Source organism: Bison bison, unplaced genomic scaffold (assembly GCF_000754665.1).
Source record: "Bison bison bison isolate TAMUID 2011002044 unplaced genomic scaffold, Bison_UMD1.0 scf7180017864332, whole genome shotgun sequence".
Lineage (NCBI taxonomy): Eukaryota > Metazoa > Chordata > Mammalia > Artiodactyla > Bovidae > Bison > Bison bison.
This window is the reverse complement of record NW_011494904.1, coordinates 496,826-518,979: the sequence shown is the minus strand read 5'-3', so window position 1 is coordinate 518,979 and position 22,154 is coordinate 496,826.

Below are 22,154 nucleotides of genomic sequence, written 5' to 3'. Positions count from 1 at the left end.
CGTGCCTCTTAGCGACCCCATGGACCACAGCCTACCAGGCTCCTCCATCCATGGGATTTTCCAGGCAAGAGTACTGGAGTGGGGTGCCATTAAACCCAGCTAATCCACAACTGAAGACAAAGCAACATAGTTGAGTCTAGCCTAAATCAGGCAAGTCACAACCTGTAGATCATGCACAGGTGATTTATTTCAAACCACTGAAGTTAGCTGTGGTTTATGTGGCACTGATGTGACAATAGCTGACTGCTACATCCTCAAAGACATTGTCTACTCAAAATACTCCATATTTCTCCTGTTTCCTTCATTTGTTCTGATGATGAAATACTGCAGTGCATGTAATATATATATATATATATATATATATATCATAATAAAATATCCATTTGAACCAGTTTTTTACCTTAACTTCAGATACAACCTTTCAGGGCTGCTACAGACCTAGGATCTTCATGAAACGCCCTTCTCTTTTCGTATTGTGTTAGTCATTCTTTCTGTGTCTTCTAATTTATTATAGAACACTGACATCAAGTTCATGATATTTAGCTTTCCTGTATTTCTATCCTCATCTTTGGACAAATAGTATTTGTGCTAATGATCTAATCTGAGACTGCCTTCTCATTTCTATGAATTCTGTTCATCTGTTAATCCAAGTTAGAGATATCTTCATGGATGTTATTGTCACTGAAACTGTGCCACATTTTAAATCTCAAGCCCTAAAATTGACATTTCAGATCATCCTTTCTCCATTCCTAAGTCTGTATGTCATGACAATTTGCTCATTCAAATAGTATCCATGTATTGTTTTTGCAAAGTGTTAAATGAGATTAAATTTAATATGAGTGTGTACTCATTACGCTCTTTTTGTCTATTTCTAATCCACTCCCCTAACTTGTACCTGAAAACTGAATCTTGTGCTTTGAGTCTTTGTGCTCAGCAAATAACAATATTCTTTAAGGTGCTATACCCTAAACACATAAGATATTAACTTTGCTACAGTAACTTTGCATCACTCCCTAAAAATAATGGTATTTCAACATTGCTTCACAATGCCTCACATAAAATAGATGCTCAATAAATATTTATTGAAAGATTGTTGACACAGCCAAGGAATAACTCCAAAGGAAGAGTTTTTGATATTGTGACTAAACATTAAATCTTTTAAATTATTTAAAAGGGAAAATAATACCCACTTTCATAAATTCTACATATAACTCTGACTTCCAAATGTTGCTTTGGAAATAAAATATCTCTTCTACTGTTTGATGGTCATAGAAATAAAGTTTTACTTCCAGTACTCCGTTTCGGACAGAATTTAGAGTAAGAGGGAGAATTACAGCTCTAGAAGAACTGGTTATAATCATGCAAGCTTATTAAAAGGGGCGCAATGACCTGTTCACTGACTTCGTTGTTCCCATCAGTGACCTTTGAGTAAATTCAAAATAGCAGAATATTTTTTTCTACATTTCTGAACTGTCCTTTTTATCGCTAAGTCATGGAAATCCTACAAAAAAACCACAGTGTATATAAAGAGGATTCTTGGATGACAAGGAGAGCCATTTATTTCCAGTGAATAAGCCAATCACAAGATCAAAATAATCTTTTTCCCACTGGACTCAGTACCAGTTTTATTGGCAGTACGACACTCTGACAGAGAAGGGAGGTGAAGTCTTTCTACTACATTTGCTGAATTAAGCTGGATGGGAGAAACGGAAAGGCAGAGAAATTATAATCAAATGCTCTATGAAAAATATTCAATATGACCGTGACAGATTCAGTTAAGTGAAACAAATAAGATAATTAATTATCATTTTTAATAACTTGCCTTCAATTACTCTTTAGAGAATAGACACAGTGGATAAACTCTTCTGAAATAAATTAACAGTAAAGTCACCTGGCAAATGGAAACATACATTTGAACAATCTTTGTTCTATATGATAAGACCACAGACTTTTATTGTGAGTTTCTTGTGAGAACTTGAGTAAGTAGAAGATTTTTGTCACTTACATATTTTGGTATTTTACGATTTTATTTTAGTCAGCAATTTTATCATTGTAGGTTTATGTGTTTAAGCTCCATATTTCATCTTTGCTCATTTTAAAAATAGCACATCTATGCATAAAATCTGCATTATTCTCATATATACATAGCTATGAAAGAGCACATTATGCAGTGGAAACATAATTGCCCCTTTAGAATCTTGATGAAAATTCAGAAGGAACTTATCTGTGTTGAAATGTTCTAGAATATATACACCCTTTCTTGACTGCTTGCTCATCACCTCCTTCAGCATTTATCCGGCCTCTCCCATGAATTTCTACACTTACATATTATATATATCCTTGTGTTACATATTACATACATCCTTGTGTTACATATTCACAAACTTTAGGCTTGCACCTGAAAGACTACAGAATCTTTTTTTCTAGTCTCTGCTGTGCTTAACACAGAGCTGGACAACTTCTTCATCTTCATACAGGACTTACTGATAATATTCTTATGCAGAGAACTGCAAAATGTTTGAAATTTGAGTGCTGGAAATGTATCTTTACTAAATAATTTCACAGCCAATTCAAGCTGCCAATGTCAGAGTAATATCACTATGACCTTATTTAATCAATTCAGTTAAAATATCCAGGATAAAACTCAAACACACCAGATTCTGTCGATCGGTTCCTTTTCAATTTTCTTCTTGAAACCATGGCATCGTGTAGACATAAATTATTTGTGTTTCTCTTGTGCATTCCTATTATACCTTTGGCTCAGCATTACATGAATATATGCATTCTTGTGTTCAAATCAGATTTATAACTGGGAAATACATTTGCAGAAAATTATACCTTCACTTCTTCAGCATTAAAAAAGTGTGAAAGAAAGAGCTATAAATTGCCATTTGAAGTAGTAAAAAAAAAAAAAAAAGATAACTTAGTTCTGACTATATAACAATCTGTGACAATAACAATATTACTGTCTGTAAGAAAGGTTCCTAATGGCAAGGTACAATTTCTCACTCCAAATTCTACTCCTGGGGAAAGCTAAAAACTATTAACTTGAGACAATTTTTCACTTAAGCTATATAGGAAAAACAATAAGTCTATTACCATTTGTGTTAGACTTATAAATTCAAATTTCTTTTGCTGGTTTTGGCTGAATGTGAAGGTAGTGAACATACAACCTTAGTAGGAAAAGCTGTAGTTACAGTTTCACAGGTCTTTAACTTTGTGAAACTGTGAGTGAAATAAACATGGTCATTATAAAACAGTTTGAAAATGCATAAAATTTAGAAGGAAAATATAAAGAATCACATTTCTATTGTTTTTTTTTTTCACTTAATTTATAATAATTTGTATAATACTCAAGTTCTTCTAGGTGTCACATGAATAAATAATGTCCCATTATATAGATGCAGTGAATCTCATTAAAATTTTCTCTTATTTTTGTACATTTTAATTATTTACAAACTGTGATATTAAAAACACTGATATAGTAAAGAAATAATTCAATATTTAGGGATGTAATTGTGCCTTTAATTTGTGAAATGTATTTTATCTATTTTTCTAAGTCAATATTCTGCATTTATTCAGAGAATTGCATAGTGTTAGAGATTATAGTTTCCTTTTTTTCTCCTCTCACTCTTAAACACCGTAAACTGTTTTAGCTAATTCCTTGCTGATGTTGTTAACCACCATATCTCAGCTTAATGTAATTGCTTTTCTCCTTAACTTTTCAGTTTGAGGCATTAACAAGTGACTTTACACACTGGAGGATGACGACTTAGTTTATATTTCTCTCTCCATCTCCACCTCACACACGCACCCGTGTTGCCTGACTCATCCTCCCTATATGTGTACAGCATGTTAGTAATTTCATGATTAAGGACATACACTTTTATAGAGCTACATTTGTATGTAACCTACTTTTTACCCCTGGAAGCATGTCAAACTTTTGTCCAGCCTCAGTTTTCTGAAATTTCAAAATAATGTGCCTTGGTGGTGATATACTTTTTCTAGTTTGTGGAGTAATGTGTGCCCTTTGTAAACACACATGCACCAGCTCTGGAAAATGTTCTTGTTTTGGTTGGTAATTCCTTTCTTTCCTTTTACTCAGTTCTCTCTCTTTCTGGAACTCTTTATTGGCTCCTTTTTTTTTTTTCCTTTTCTCTTCCCTTCTTTCTTTTGCACTTCTGTTCTCTCTTGAACTCTGTCTTCTGGGAGGTTTTCTCAACTCTATTTTCCAAAACATTTTATTAAATTTTAATTTTTAATTTTCAATAGACCTATTCCTGTTCTCCTTTTCAGTAAAGTTATTTCCTTCTTATTTCCTGCTATTACCTCTCTCTGAAATACAATTTTATTTACGACAAATATGTCTATTTCCTTTCATTGTCTTCTGTGTTTAGTGTAGAGGATTCTGTGGCTTGTGGCTTAGATTTGCTTCTTGAGGGCTTGCCTGAGGGTGATTTGATGCCCTTGTATCTTTTATACAAGAAAAAATAAAAAGTATGACTTGTTTACCCCAAAGTGCAAGAAGTGAGGCAGTTGGGAGAAGCATACTGGTGGCTTCCTCTTTCATTAAGTGCATCTTTTCTTCATTCTTAATTCTACCTGATACATGCATTTAAATAACTTCTGTTTAGTGGTTTTCTTTCTTTTCTTTTTTTTTTAAAGAGAAAATGTTCAGCTTTTTCCTGGAGAGTGAGCTGTTACATAATGAGAGAGGATTGTCGGATTACTTAGAGTTGAGGTGGGGTTATGGAGAGGGAATGGACCTAGCAGCTTCTTAAATACTTTCCAACCAGTTAGTTCTCCTTATTGTAAAGCCTTTCCTTTCTACTCATCTGGATGCGCCCATTATTGAGGACTTGAGGAACTTGGTAGCAAAAGTGATATTAGAGCTCAGCCTTTCACATAATCAGCTTTAACTGAGTTTTCTCCAGTCTCCTAAATCTTTCATCTGTGAATTTCCACAGTGTTGCTCTTTATCTTACTTTACCTCTCTCCTTCTCCTTGAGGCATTTTTACTTATTAAAAAAACTCTTTCTATTTTCTCTAAGCAAAATTAATGCCCATGTCCTCTATCTCTACCAAGAAGTCAAATTTCAAAACTATGAATACTTGTGCCAATGTATTTCCAGAAATGGTGTATTAATTTAAATCCTTACTAATGGTACATAAGAGCTGTTATTACTTATTTCCGAATATCTTTGCCAGCTAATGCAAATTTTTTCTCAATATTGCCAGTTTGATAGTAACAGAAATGGCATAATTTAAAACAAGAACAATAAACAAAAGAATGAGGGTGACTGAAGACCAGACATATTTGGTAACTCTGAGTAAGTCACAGATGATCCACAGACATTGATATGACTATAGCTGATTAGACTTCTGCTTCATTGCATGCTTTCGTGAAGAAGAAATCCATGGACAGAATAAGAGAGTCTTGCAAAGTGAATGGGGAAAATGATACCATAATTATACTGTATTGTAGTGTTAGTAATAGCTACAATATTGTCACCAGAATCATACTGTATATATTTATATACATTTTGACTCTAGACCTGAAATGCTTAGTATGATACAATTACAGAATGTGCATCACTGTGACTATAGTTAAAAAAAAAAACAAAACTATATTTCATATCTAGTGGCTAAGATGGTAAAGAATTTGCCAGCAATGCAAAAAACCTATATTTGATGCCTGGGTAGGGAAGATTCCCTGGAGAAGGGAATGGCAACCCACTTCAGTATTCTTGCCTGGAGAATGCCATGGACAGAGGGGCCTGATGGGTTACAGTACCTGGAGTCTCAAAATGCTGTACATGATCGGGCAATTAACACTTTCACTTTTTTCATTTTCAAGAGAGTGAATCTTAAAAATTTTCATCCCAAGGAAAAAAATCTATAATTCTATGAGGTGATGGATATTAACTAAATTTATTATGGTATTTGTTACACAATATATGCATATAACAAACCAACATGCTGTACATCTAAAACAAATATTTAAGTCAATAAAAATGGAAAAGTAGGCTTCTGTTTCAAGATGGCCAATAGAAGGATATGTGCTCATTTCCTGCTGCAAGAGCAACAAAATTGCAATGAGCTGCTGAACAACCATCAACAGGAGGATGCTGGAACTCACCAAAAAAAGATACCCCAAAGACAAAGAAGCCTCAGTGAGACAGTAGGGGGGGAAAAATCACAATAAAATCAAATTCCATACCCGCTGGGTGGGTGATCCAAAATAATTCCAAAGAGGTTCTCCCTCTGTTGTGAGGTTCTGAACCCCACATCAGGGTTCCCAGCCTAGGGATCTGGCAAAGGGATTAGGAACCCCAAGGAGTTTGTCTCTGAAGGCCAGTGGGATTTGATTAAAAGACTTCCACAGGACTGAGGGAAACAGAGACTCCAACCTTGGAGGGCAAAAACAAAAACCTTGCACACCTCAAGACTCAGAGGAAAGGAGCAGTGATCCTTTCCTGCTGAATCAAAATGACTTGCTAGTGCCGGAGGGTCTCCTGTGCAGGCATGGATCAGCAGAGGCTTACCACAGGGACATGGACACCGACAGGATCAGGCCGGGAAGACCCCCCACCCCTCCTTGGTGTAAACCCTCTTGGAGTTCACCCTTAACCCTATCATGGAGCCCCTAGACCCCAGGGCTGGGTCATCTCCAGCTAAACAAATACCATGGAGGGAGTGTAGCCCCACCCATTGGCAGACAACTGAATTATAAGCTTTATTGGGAGAGGCCCAATAAAGAAAAGACACTGAAAGATGAACTCCCCATGTCAGTAGGTGCCCAATATGCTATTGGAGATCAGTGGAGAAATAACTCCAGAAAGAATGAAGGGATGGAGCCAAAGCAAAAACAACACCCAGTTGTGGATGTGACTGGTGATAGAAGCAAGGTCTGATGCTGTAAAGACCAATATTGCATAGGAACCTGGAATGTTAGGTCCATGAATCAAGGCAAATTGAAAGTGGTCAAACAGGAGATGACAAGACTGAACATTGACATTCTAGGAATCAGAAAACTAAGATGGACTAGAATGCATGAATTTAACTCAAATGACCATTATATCTACTACTGTGGACAAGACCCCCTTAGAAGAAATGGAGTAGCCATCATAGTCAACAAAAGAGTCCAAAATGCAGTACTTGGATGCAATCTCAAAAACGACAGAATGATCTCAGTTCGTTTCCAAGGCAAACCATTCAATATCATGGTAATCCAAGTCTATGCCCCAACTAGTAATGCTGCAGAAGCTGAAGCTGAATGGTTCTATGAAGACCTACAAGACCTTTTAGAACTAACACCCAAAAAAGATATCCTTTTCATTATAGGGGACTGGAATACAAAAGTAGGAAACGAAGAAACGCCTGGAGTAACAGGCAAATTTGGCCTTGGAGTACAGAATGAAGCAGGGCAAAGGCTAATAGAGTTCTGCCAGAGAAAACACTGGTCATAGCAAACACCCTCTTCCAGCAACACAAGAGAAGACTCTACACATGGACATCACCAGATGGTTGACACCAAAATCAGATTGATTATATTCTTTTCAACCAAAGATGGAAAAGCTCTATACAGTCAGCAAAAACAAGACCGGGAGCTGACTGTGGCTCAGATCATGAACTCCTTCTTGCCAAATTCAGACTGAAATTGAAGAAAGTGAAGAAAATCACTAGGCCATCCAGGTATGAAAATCAAATCCCTTATGACTATACAGTGGAAGTGAGAAATCGATTTAAGGGACTAGATCTGCTAGACAGAGTGCCTGATGAGATATAGACGGAGGTTCATGACATTGTAAAGGAGGCAGGAATCAAGAACATCCCCAAGAAAAAGAAATGCAAAAAAACAAAATGGCTGTCTGAGGAGACCTTACAAATAGCTGTGAAAAGAAGGGAATAGAAAAGCAAAGGAGAAAAGGAAAGATATACCCATTTGAATGCAGAGGTCCAAAGAATAGCCAGAAGAAATAAGAAAGACTTCCTCAGGGATCAATGCAAAGAAATAGAAAAAAACAACAGAATGGGAAAGACGAGAGATCTCTTCAAGAAAATTAGAGATACCAAGGGAATATTTCATGCAAAGATGGGCTCAATAAAGGACAGAAATTGTATGGACCTAACAGAAGCAGAAGATATTAAGAAGAGGTGGCAAAAATATGCAGAAGAACTGTACAAAAAGGATCTTCACCACCCAGATAATCACGATGGTGTGATCACTGACCTAGAGCCATACATCCTGGAATGTGAAGTCAAGTGGGCCTTAGGAAGCATCACTATGAACAAAGCTAGTGGAGGTGATAGAATTCCAGTTGAGCTATTTCAAATCCTAAAAGATGATGCTGTGAAAGCACTGCATTAAATACGTGAGCAAATTTGGAAAACACAGCAGTGGCCACAGAACTGGAAAAGGTCAAATTTCATTCCAATCCCAAAGAAAGGCAATGCCAAAGAATGCTCAAACTACCACACAATTGCACTCATCTCACATGTTAGGAAAATAGTGCTGAAAATTCTCCAAGCCAGGCTTCAGCAATAAGCAAACCATGAAATTCCAGATGTTCAAGCTGCATTTAGAAAAGTCAGAGGAACCAGAGATCAAATTGCCAACATCCGCTGGATCATCGAAAAAGCAAGTGTTTCAGAAAGACATCTTTTTCTGCTTTATTGACTATGCCAAAGCCTTTGACTGTGTGGATCACAATAAACTGTGGAAAATTCTGAAAGAGATGGGAATACCAGACCACCTGACCTGCCTCTTGAGAAACCTATATGCAGGTCAGGAAGCAACAATTAGAACTGGACATGGAACAACAGACTGGTTCCAAATAGGAAAAGGAGTATGTCAAGGCTGTATATTATCACCGTGCTTATTTAACTTATATGCAGAGTACATCACGAGAAACGTTGGGCTGGAAGAAGCACAAGCGGGAACCAAGATTGCTGGGAGAAATATCAATAACCTCAGATATGAAGATGACAGAAAGTGAAGATGAACTAAAAAGCCTCTGATGAAAGTGAAAGAGGAGAGTGAAAAGGTTGGCTTAAAGCTCAACATTCAGAAAACTGAGATCATGGCATCCGGTCCCATCACTTCATGGGAAATAGATGGGGAAACAATGGAAACAGTGGCTGACTTTATTTTTCTGGGCTCCAAGATCACTGCATATGGTGATTGCAGCCATGAAATTAAAAGACACTTACTCCTTGGAAGGAAAGTTATGACCAACCTAGACAGCGTATTAAAAAGCAGAGACATTACTTTGCCAACGAAGGTCCGTCTACTCAAGGCTATGGTTTTTCCAGTGGTCATGTATGTATGTGAGAGTTGGACTATAAAGAAAGCTGAGCACCGAAGAATTTCTGCTTTTGAACTGTCATGTTGGAGAAGACTCTTGAGAGTCCCTTGGACTGCAAGGAGATCCAACCAGTAAAGGAGAGCAATCTTGGGTGTTCATTGGAAGGACTGATGTTGAAGCTGAAACTCCAATACTTTGGCCACCTGATGTGAAGAACTGACTCGTTTGAAAAGACCCTGATGCTGGGAAAGATTGAGGGCAGAAGGAGAAGGGGACGACAGAGGATGAGATGGTTGGATGGCAACACTGACTCGATGGACATGAGTTTGAGTAAACTCTGGGTTGGTGATGCACAGGGAGGCCTGGTGTTCTGTGGTTCATGTGTTCCCAAAGAGTGGGACAAGACTGAATTACTGAACTGAACTGAATTTTGCAAGGTTGCCCACCAGAGAAAGGTTCAGTGTTACCCATCACCAACCCCTCCCATCAAGAAATTTACACAAGCCTCTTAGCCTCCTCCATCAGAGAGCAGACAGAAGAAACAAGAAGAACCACAGTAGCACAGCAGCTAAGACAATAAGTGTATTACAGAAACTTAATCAGCATGAAAAAGCAGAAAGTTATTTCCCAGATAACAGACAAGACAAAATCCCAGAAATAAAGGGGAGATAGGCAATCTTCCAGGAAAAGAACTCAAAATAATGACAGTGAAGTTGATCAAGGATCTCTGGAAAACAATAGATAGGGGGAAAGAAATATTTACCAACATTCGGTCCCTACAGGAATTAATGAACAAGCAAGCAGAGATGAATAATACATGAGAAAGAATCAATAGCAGAATAATTGAGACAGAACAGCAGATAAATGATCTGAAGGACAGATTGGTGGAAATCACCAGCATAGTACAGAATATAGAAAAAAGAATGCAAAGAGATGAAAACGGTCTAGGAGACATCTGGGACAACATTAAAGGCACCAACATTCACACTATAGGGATGCCGGAAGGAGAAGAGAGAAAGAAAGGACCTGAGAAAATATTTCAGGAGATAATAGCTGAAAACTTCCCTAAAATAGGAAGGTAAATAGTCAATTAAGGATGCACAGGGAGTCCCTGGAAGCATAAACCCAAGCAGTAACTCACCGAGACACACAGTAATCAAACTGGCAAAAATAAACACAGAGATAAAATATTAAAAGCAACACATTTAAAATCATTTAAAATATTAAATAACATACAAGAGAACTCCTATCAGGCAACCAGCTGATTTCTCAATAGTAACTCTACAAATGAAAAGGGAATGGCACAATATATTTTAAGTTATGAAAAGGAAGAACCTACAACCAAGAATATGCTACCCAGCAAGACTCTCCTTCAGATTTGATGGAGATACTAAAAGCTTTCCAGACAAGCAAAAGTTAAGAGAACTCAGCACCACCAAACCAGCCTCACAACAAAAGCTAAAAGAGCTTCTCTAGGCAAGAAACAGAAGAGAAGACCTACAGAAAATAAACCCAAAGCAATTAAGAAATGGTAATAGGAAAGTGAAAGTCACTCAGTCATGCCTGCAGGTTTCCTCTGTCCATGAAATTCTCCAGGCAAGAATACTGGAGTGAGTGGCCGTTTCCTCTTCCAGAGGATCTTCCCAACCCAAGGATTGAACCCAGGTCTCCCACATTGCCGGCAGATTCTTTACTATCTGAGCCATCAGGGAAGCCCTGTTGATATGTATAGAATCATACATATCAATAATTATTTTAAATGTAAATGGATTAAATACACCAACCAAAAGACATAGACTGGCTGGGTGGATGAAAACATGTTGCATATATGTACTTCCACTTACCACATCACTCTACTTGACCCCCAAATTGTATTTAGCTGTTTTATATTGTTAAGTTAATCATGTTTCCATTATGGCTTGCAATTTTAATAATATTTTATTTTTTGCCTGGCTATTGGTTGTGAAAACTGATAAACATCTTTCACTATTTTGATTATGAAACTATTGCATAATACCATTGGATCATGATAGGTTAACAGAAAAATAATAGAATTTCATATCATCAAAACTATCATTTAATAGAAAAACCTGTAATCACTTTTTAAATTCCAGATGCATATCAGAATTAGCTTGAATATTTTTAAAAAAATATTAAAATATTAACTTGAGCTCCAGATATGTTTCTAATGAGCAGTCATGTTTAAAAACAAAAACTGGGCTAGATGATAATCATTAACTTTCATTTACTTGGTTTAACTCTTAAATTCATATTTAGTGTTTCCAGTTCATTTAGTTTATGCTTTCCAATTTCTCCACCTCTTTTTTTTAATGTTCTTTCTCAAGCCTTTATCAAGTGTAGTAGAACAACTTTTGTGTACATATATATATAGTATGCATAATGTGTATATTTTAGAAAAATTATGAATTATTGCCTAACTAAAAAATTAATGACATTTGGGCCAAATCACTGGAAAAGACCCTGATGCTGGGAAAGACAGAGAGTAAAAGGAGATCAGGGCAACAGAGGATGAGATGGTTAGACAGGATCACTGACTCAATGAACATGAATCTGAGCAAACTCCAGAAGATATAGAAGGACAGGGAAGCCTAGCTTGCTGCAACCCATGGGGTCATAAAGAGTCAGACAAAACTTAGTGACTGAACAAAAAAAAGAACAAGTTGAACACACTAGAGAATGGAAAATTAGGAAATAAAAATTAAAATATATTAACAACAGGAGTAGGAAATCATTGACTATTAGCTACTTACCACAACACTGTCAGTTTTACTATTTCGGTTGCATGAAATACAAAAGGAAACCTGTTTATTTATATTAGCTTTTCCTGAAGACCATTCCATTAGGTAGTTTATTTGAATGACATACCTAGATAAAATAATCTGTGTTGAAAACATTGAGGAAATATGGCACAGAATATATCTGTGAATTTTAGACAATTTGAGACTAGTATAGTCTTGAGACCATGTACATTAGACTTAATTGAATTCCTACAGTAAGGATAATTGTATTAAATTGGCTGCTAAAAACATTCATTAATATCAATTCTAATGAAAAATCAAAACCTTTGAAGCATATTTTGGAAATGCTGCTTTGATAGATTTATCTCAGTCTCAGTTCAATCACTCAAGTTGTATCCAACTATATGCACTTCCATGGACTGCAACACGCCAGGCTTCCTTGTCCACCACCAACTCCTGGAGCTTCTCAAACTGATGTCCACTGAGTCGGTGATGTCATCCAACTATCTCATCCTCTGCCATCCCCTTCTCCTCCTGCCTTCAGTCTTTCCTAAATTCAGGGTCATTTCCAATGAGTCAGTTCTTCACATCAGTGGCCAAAGTATTGAAGTTTTAGCATCAGTCCTTCCAATGAATATTCAGGACTGATTTCCTTTAGGATGGACTGGTTAGATCTCCCTGCAGTCCAAGGGACTCTCAAGGGTCTTCTCCAACACCACAGTTCAAAAGCATCAATTAATTCTTTGGCGCTCAGCTTTCTTCACAGTCCAACTCTCACATCCATACATGACCACTGGAAAAACCATAGATGTGACTAGGCAGACCTTTGTCAGCAGAGTAATGACTCTGCTTTTTAATATGCTGTCTAGGTTGGTCATAACTTCACTTCCAAGAGGCAAGCGACTTTAATTACATAGCTGCAATCATCATCTGCAGTGATTTTGGAGCCCAAGAAAATAAAATCTGCCACTGTTTCCATTCTTTCAACACCTATTTGCCATGAAGTGATGGAACAGGATACTATGATTTTTTTTTTTTAATTTTATTTTATTTTTAAACTTTACATAATTGTATTAGTTTTGCCAAATATAAAAATGAATCTGCCACAGGTATACATGTGTTCCCCATCCTGAACCCTCCTCCCTCCTCCCTCCCCATACCATCCCTCTGGGTCGTCCCAGTGCACTAGCCCCAAGCATCCAGTATCGTGCATTGAACCTGGACTGGCATCTTGTTTCATACATGATATTTTACATGTTTCAATGCCATTCTCCCAAATCTTCCCTCCCTCTCCCTCTCCCACAGAGTCCATAAGACTGTTCTATACATCAGTGACTGATTTTAGTTTTCTGAATGTTGAGTTTTAAGCCAATGTTTTCACTGTCCTCTTTCACCTTCATCAAGAGGCTCTTTAGTTCTTTTTTGCTTTCTGTTGTAAGTGTGGTGTCATCTGCGTATCTGAGGTTATTGATATTTCTCCTGGCAATCTTGATTTCAGCTTGTGCTTCATCCAGCCTGGAATTTCACATGATGTACTCTGTATGTAAGTTAAATAAGCAGGGTGACAATATACAGCCTGGACATACTCCTTTTCCTATTTGGAACCAGTCTGTTGTTCCATGTCCAGTTCTAACTGTTGCTTCCTGACCTGCATACAGTTTTCTCAGGAGATAGTTCAGGTGTTCTTGTATTCCCATCTCTTCCACAATTTTCCACAGTTTATTGTGATCCACACAGTTGAAAGGCTTTGGTGTAATCAATACAGCAGTAGTATATGTTTTTTGGAAATCTGTCACTTTTTCCATGATGCAATGGATGTTAGCAATTTGATCTCTGGTTCCTCTGCCTTTTCTAAATCCAGCTTGAACATCTGGAAGTTTTTGGTTCACATACTATTGAAGCCTGGTTTGGAGAATTTTGAGCACTACTTTGCTAGAGTGTGAGATGAGTGAAATTGTGTGGTAGTTTGAACATTCTTTGGCATTGCCTTTGTTTGGGACTGGAATGAAAACTGACCTTTTTTTCCAATCCTTCAGCCACTGCTGGGTTTTCCAAATTTGCTGGCATATTGAGTGCAGCACTTTCACAGCATCATCTTTTAGGATTTGAAATACCTCAACTGGAATTCCATCATTTCCACTAGCTTTGTTCATAGTGATGCTTCCTAAGGCCCTCTTGACTTTGCATTCCAGGATGTCTGGCTGTAGGTGAGTGATCAAACCATCATGGTTATCTGATTTCACTAGATTTCACCTAGTGACATATACAATAAACCCATACATATACATAATCACATTTTTCTGCTTAATAAACTCTTTTGAATGAAACAAGTAGAGTGAAGTTTAAAAAACTGGAAAATGATGAAATTTTTAAAAATCACTAAGAGTACAGTTTAAGATGTTTCTTTTATGGTATGTTTTTATTTTGCAGTATTAGGTACACTTACTAAATTCATTGCTAATTTCAAGATTAAAGAGAAAATCCAATAAATAGCAATTATTTTAGAATACTGAGGAGAGCAGTTATTTTTAATTTTGGAAATGGTATTTGAAAGTTTAACTGCTGCTGGAACAGTTATAATTGTCATAGTAATTACAAGTGTATCATATACCCAATCCATATACCTACTTGAAATACTTCAGAAATTGGCTTCCTAACCCTACATATTTTTTTAATCAAAATAGCAGTGAAGCTACTAGTCAAGATAGTTTGATTGAACATTTCTAAATAATGAACAGACTTTCCATTATGAGAGAAGAAAACTACTTGTGAATGTGAATGACATTCTTTCATTATGAGAAGAAAACTCTGAGGAAAAAGTACTCAGTCTTACAAGTAATAATATATTCCAAATAATTGCAATGCATTTTCTATTCAACATAGTTCAGATTTTAGAAATTTTGAGAAAAAGGAGGAAAAAATGCTTACTTAAAACTATGGTGAAGTTTAAGAAAAATATTTATACAATAAAGGATTAAATAGTCATCTTCATTGTATATTTAGATTATAATTACAGACAAGATATACCATTCCTCATTAGAATGGCAAACTTAATTGAAATTGGAAAAATAAAAAAGACATGGATACAATCAAAGTCATCCAAATCAAATCAAATAAAGGCCATGAGAAGAGATGGGAGTTCTTTTACACTAAAAGCATAGTAGTATAATTTGTAACTAAATAGGAGATCAAAAGGGAATTACACATTCAGTTAGGGACTAATGGGACTGAGCCAAATGATGGTTCATTGTATTATCCGCTTAAGAATATTGTTCCAGAGAGAGAATAACAGAACAAAAGTTGCATTTTTAAAGTGAAAGAAAGCTGCATTTTGAAGGTTCATAACTAATATCACTTGGCATAGAAGTAGTTAAAGACACATTTAGAAAAATGGTGATGAACCAAATATTTGAATTCGTGTGTAATTACGGTTATTCCAATACAAACATCATGTTTTCAAATTAGTGAGACTTTCCAATTTGACAGCAAATTAATTTTATATTTTCTTAGGAGGAAATTTAAATTTAAAGCATATACTTTTAAGGTGTTTTTGTTATTTTCAATTTATATAATATGAATCAATGCTTCAAGATGTTCAGCCATGTTTCAGTCATTCACATCACTCCAAACCATGGCCAATTTCTTCTCTGTTTACATCTGATTGTGTTGCAGGTATTCAATTCTATCCTAAAGTGATATTTTGTTGGATATTTTCCCAATCTACTGTGATATTAAGCCAGGCAAGTCATACAAATGACTGGCAACAACTGAAATTGGCATGTATTCTAAATGCTTATGAACGGGATTCGCTGTCTTGAAATTCACTCGAAGGGCCTAACAATTTTCAAACCATTAACTCAAGTGTTCCTCCATGAAGAAAATCAGAAGATGATCTCTAAGGCTGTAGCAACAAAACAAAAACATCAAATTATTTAGCAAATTTAGATTTTATTTGCTTCTTACTTTGTTTCTATTTCTTGATTGTATTCCGTGGAGTAAAAGATCATGGAATATCCAAAGAATTACTCCATTTTGAGACACTTAAAAAATGCTTTTTCAGAAATTTTCAAAGTGTATATTAATCTTAGGCTGTGTATAGTCTCAGATCAGTTTGATTTTTATATTATCATTTACTGACTTGACTCTAAAATATCAAAAGTTGAGGATTTCATTATGCATATCAATCTCTGATGGTCTGAATTGAATTGAGTAATCAATGCACACCTTCAGAGAAAAAGAGCTTGGGTTTATAACTGATCTTTATTTCCACTATAATTCTCAAAAATTAGGCTCCTTGAAAACACTCAAAACATGATTTTTCTCTCCTTACTCATTTAAAAAAAATATTAGTGAATCAGGAACACAATCTTCACATGGAATAATAAAAATAATTGTGGTAAAATGATCCTATTGTTATAGTTTAATTAAGCTGTGTATTATCAATGAGCTTCCCAGGTGGCACAGTTGTAAAGAATCCATCTGTCAACACAGGAGACTCAGGAGAAGCATGTTTGATTCCTGGGTCAATAAGATCCCCTGGAGAAGGAAATGGCAACTCAATCCAGTATTCTTGCCCAGAAAATTCCATGGACAGAGGAGCCTGGCAGGCTACAGTCCACGGTGTTGCAAAGAGTTGGACATGACTCAGCAACTGAACATACACACATTATCAATAATTTAGATCAGGTTTATAAGTAGTGTAGTGTTTATATAACTTCTTTTAATTAATAATTACAAAGTAGGTGCACATACCATATTGTGTGAAAAAAACTCATAAATCATTAGTATTATCAATTCTACAGTTAAACTATTTAAATTTATTAGCAGCAAAACACTTACATATGTATTACGTTTTTATTTATTGGATGCTCAGTATGTGCCCGACTGTGCAAGGCATAGAAGATACAAAAGTAAACAAAACAGGTATCCCTTACAGAGATTATATTTTAATCAAGGAGATGGGAAATATACAAATATGATTGTATTGACATAGAACAAATGAATAATTCATCTAGTAATTTGTTCCTAAGCTTGGCAAACATTAACCTATGGATTGTAAATGACTGTGTTACGATTTCAAAGGATCCTTGGTAGGCAACCTAATGTTAAATGTCTACAAATATGGCCAACAAGGTTTTGATCATGCAAAGGTAATTTTTTATCTCTTGAAGCCATGCTGCTGCTGCTGCTGATGCTAAGTTGTTTCAGTCGTGTCCGACTTTGTGCGACCCCATATACGGCAGCCCACCAGGCTGCCCCTTCCCTGGGATTCTCCAAGCAAGAACGTTGGAGTGGGTTGCCATTTCCTTCTCCAATGCATGAAAGTAAAAATTGAAAGGGAAGTCGCTCAGTCGTGTCCGACTCTTAGCCACCCCATGGACTGCAGCCTACCAGGCTCCTCCGTCCATGGGGTTTTCCAGGCAAGAGTACTGGGGTGGGGTGTCATTGCCTTCTCCCTTGAAGCGCTAGTCATGTCTAAAATTTTGTTTTGTAAGTGATTAATGAGAAATACTATGAAGAGGGTCATTATATATTACATGGCATTTATTGAAAGTAATTGTAAGTGGAGACTACTCTAAATACCAAACCAATCAAAAGCGTGCTTAGGCCTTTCAATTCTCTTAGCAGCCTTACAAACTCTTGCAAATTCTTATAAACAGGTAAGAATTATGAGGGATAGAAAGTTGGAATAATTTGCCTAAAATCGTATAACTGTTGAGACTAGGTATATATGATTAAATATATTGTAAATAGTATATTTCATTCTTTGTTTATTACTAGAATTAAGAATCTATTGAAAGTATACAAGTATAGGAGGGAAATTCAATACTGCAAGGGTATAAAAAGTAAAGTAAATAGGTCAGGGAAAATGTGACTTAAAGTTTAAATTTTCTTCAAAGTAACTGGAAAACATGAAAATGATTTTATAAAGAGATATATCTAAATGATAAATATAGGAAAACAGAGTTACTGGTGAATGCCCAGAAACTATCAAATACAGAATTCACAAATAGGTTAGGGGAAGAAAAAAATTAGCTTGTTACAGATTCATAACTTTGAAGCCTCTTTATGAAAGAATGGAGGACTTGGAATGGAAGCAAAAACAAAACTTCAAAGAGGATGTGGCCCACACAAAAGTCAGTGTTAACGTTTTTAATGATATAATTTGGGGCATTTGTATTGTGGATAATATTTGTTAAAAATTGTATGGAATGTGTCATGGCATTTATTTTCTGCCTAACAGGGGAATCCAATTACTGTTAGGACTCAGTCTGGAATGCATTACTACTGCCTCAAAGCAAACCGGATGCCTCAGCCCTCTTATTACCACAGTGGTGACTGAGCAAAATGCTGATCAGCCAGGATGCAGAGGCAAGGAGCCAGGGAACAAAGAATACACGTTAGAAAGGGACGAAAATGTACCAGCAACTGTTAAGTAAAGAGAGTACATTTCTTAGTAGTTTGGCACATGTTTTGAGCACATGTTTGTAAATGATATTTTCTTAGTAATGAAACTGAGTGCATCTTCAGACGCACCAATAGGAAGGTAATATACCTTTAACTCAGTCTAGTTTTAGAGCTAAATTCGATATTTTGGGGTTTCCCTGGTGACTCAGTGGTAAAGAATCTGCCTGCTGATACAGGAGCCGTGTTCAGTCCCTGGGGCAGGATGATCCCCAGAGAAGGAAATGGCAACCCACTCTGGTATCCTTGGCTGGGAAATCCCATGGACAGAAAAGGCTGGTGAATCATAGTCCTTGGCATCGGCAAAAGAACCGGACAGGACTTCACAACTGAACAGCAGCAATAACCAGTATTTTCATTTGCATAGCCTCAGGAAATGTGACAAGTATTCAGCTAGGTATTGAAAATAAATTAGAAACTAAAGGCTGAGCTTGGGTCCTCAAACAGTGCAGAAGAGAGATAATTAAAGTATGTTGGCTAGGGTATCTGCTTCTGACCTTAATAAGTAGTTGGTATTAAACTAAATTTTATTAACTATGACAAAGCCTTTGACTATGTCAATCACAATAAACTGTGGAAAATTCTTCAAGATATAGGAATACCAGACCACTTGACCTGCCTCCTGAGAAATCTGTATGTAGGTCAGGAAGCAACAGTCAGAACTGGACATGGAACAACAGACTGGTTCCAAACAGGGAAAGGAGTACATCAAGGCTGTATATTGTCACCCTGCTTATTTAACTTACATAAAGAGTACATCATGAGAAATGCTGGGCTGGAGGAAGCACAAGCTGGAATCAAGATTGCAGGGAGAAATATCAATAACCTCAGATATGCAGATGACACCACCCTTATGGCAGAAAGTGAAGAGGAACTAAAGAGTCTCTTGATGAAACTGAAAGAAGAGAGTGAAAAACATGGCTTAAAACTCAGCATTCAGAAAACTAAAATCATGGCATCCAGTCCCATCACTTCATGGCAAATAGATGGGGAAATAGTGGAAACAGTGGCAGACTTTATTTTTTGGGCTCCAAAATCACTGCAGATGGTGACTGCAGCCATGAAATTAAAAGATGCTTGCTCCTTGGAAGGAAAGTTACGACCAATCTAGATAACACATTAAATAGCACAGACTTTGTGGACAAAGGTCCATCTAGTCAAAGGTATGGTTTTTCCAGTAGACATGTATGGATGTGAGAGTTGGACTATAAAGAAAGCTGAGCACTGAAGAATTGATGCTTTTGAACTGTGGTGTTGGAAAAGACTCTTGAGAGTCCTTTGGACTGCAAGGAGATCCAACCAGTCCATCCTAAAGGAAATCAGTCCTGAATATTCATTGGAAGGACTGATGCCAAAGCTGAAACTCCAATACTTTGGCTACCCTGACACTGGTGACTCATTTGAAAAGACTGTGATGCTGGGAAAGATTGAAGGTGGGAGGAGAAGGGGATGACAGAGGATGAGATGGTTGGATGGCATCACCAACTCAATGGACATGAGTGTGAGCAATCTCTGGGAGTTGGTGATGGACAGGGAAGCCAGGCGTGCTGCAGTCCATGGGGTTGCAAAGAGTTGGCCGTGACTAAGTGACTGAACTGAACTGAGAACAATTAAAAAATATATATATATATATGTATGTGGATATTGGAAAAAAAGCAGCATAATCCTGTGTCCTATATGGAAAAAAATATTTTTTTTCTGTCTTTGTTGCTGTTGTTGTTAATCTGGAAGTATTTACTGTATCTCCAACCCAGAAAAAGACTCCAATCAGAGATTTATCGTCTTGTTGAGCAGACAGAGAAACAATTCAGGAAAGTTGAGGTAGTTGAAATTTGAGTTGCAGTGCAATTAAATCTGTATGAGAATCTTTTTAATCCTAGTTTTAACTCTTTAAGCTACTGCTGCTAAGTTGCTTCAGTCGTGTCCGACTCTGTGCAACCCCATAGACGGCAGCCCATCAGGCTCCCCCATCCCTGGGATTCTCCAGGCAAGAACACTGGAGTGGGTTGCCATTTCCTTCTCCAATGCATGAAAGGGAAAAGTGAAAGTGAAGTCGCTCAGTCGTGTCCAACTCTTCACAACCCCATGGTCTGCAGCCTACCAGGCTCCTCCATCCATGGGATTTTCCAGGCAAAAGTACTGGAGTGGGGTGCCATTGCCTTCTCCACTTTAAGCTACAGATACATAGAATGATAGGGAATGAATTCAGGCTAATAACTACTAGCAGGAAAGGATTAATTACCAAGAAACTATAACCTGAAGAATTCTTAGATCTCATGGGATTACAAGAATTCATGACATGAATAATCAGTGGATAAAGACTCCATCGAATATAAATAGCATTCAATAGAAAGTTCAGCAAGGCCATAGTGTAGGTGTATGGCTAAACAAGTCATAGAGCAAAAGATACTTTATATTCATCCTCACAAAGTTCAAATGATTAAATGTATTAAATGTTTGCCAAAACAAAATTCAACACTCTTTTATAAAGAAGGATACAAAATCCAAACACTTAACAATGTTTATAATCCCTATTATATCATATACATTTCTAGACATGTGAATAGGCAGCAGTTTATACCCCATAATCAGAAGGAAAAGTCATTCAGTAGAATGAAAGCCCATAAATGACAGGAGTTATACAATAAGAATATTCTGACTTAGAAACAGTTATATTACATGCACAAATATGTGTGTATATATATGTATATGATTAGTCCATTTGTTTTAATTATATATGAATCTTATGAAGACTATAAGAAAGAGCTAAATTGAAATTCTATGTCTGAAAACACAAAATACGAATTAGAACTTCACTTTATTGCTTGAAAATAATTAGATACTGCAAAAATTATCAAACTAATGAATTTGAACAAAGAACACCAGAAACTATCCAAAATTAAAATATAAATTGCAAAATGGCAAAAGGCAGAAAGCCCAGAATCTTAGTGGTCTATAGAACAATATCAAATAATTCATGATTGATTTAGTGAGAATACCAGAAAGAGAAGATATGGAAGAAGGAGCAGAAAATTTTTTGAATGTACAAAAATATTTCAGACTTCATGAAAATCTGAAATGGGCATATTCAAAATAATCAATATGCATGCATGTGAGCTCAGTCCTGTCTGACTCTTTGCGTACCCAAGGACTGTAGCTTGCCTGGCTCCTTTGTTCATGGGATTTTTTTTCAGCAAGAATACTGAAGTGGGTTACCATTTCCTCCTCCAGGGGATCTACCCAATCCAGGGATCAATCCCTTGTCTCCTGCATTGTATCCCACATTGGCAGGCAGCTTCGTTACTGCCAAGCCACCTGGGAAACCCCACTTAACCAAGATAAACACAAAGAAAATAACAAGATGCACTACAGAAAAATTTCTGAAAAATGACAAAGAGAAATCCTATTTAAAAAACAATCAGAAGGGAGAAGAGGACTAAAAGCCACATTCGTGTAAAAAGGAACAACTATCACAATGATGTTCTATTTTTGATTTTAAAAAGCAGTGCAAGGCACATGAAAATGAAATAGCATTCCTCAAAGTATTAAATGAAAAATATATTAAACTAGGCTGTGTATCTTACTAAATTTACTTCAAAAGTGAAGGAAAATTAAGCAATTT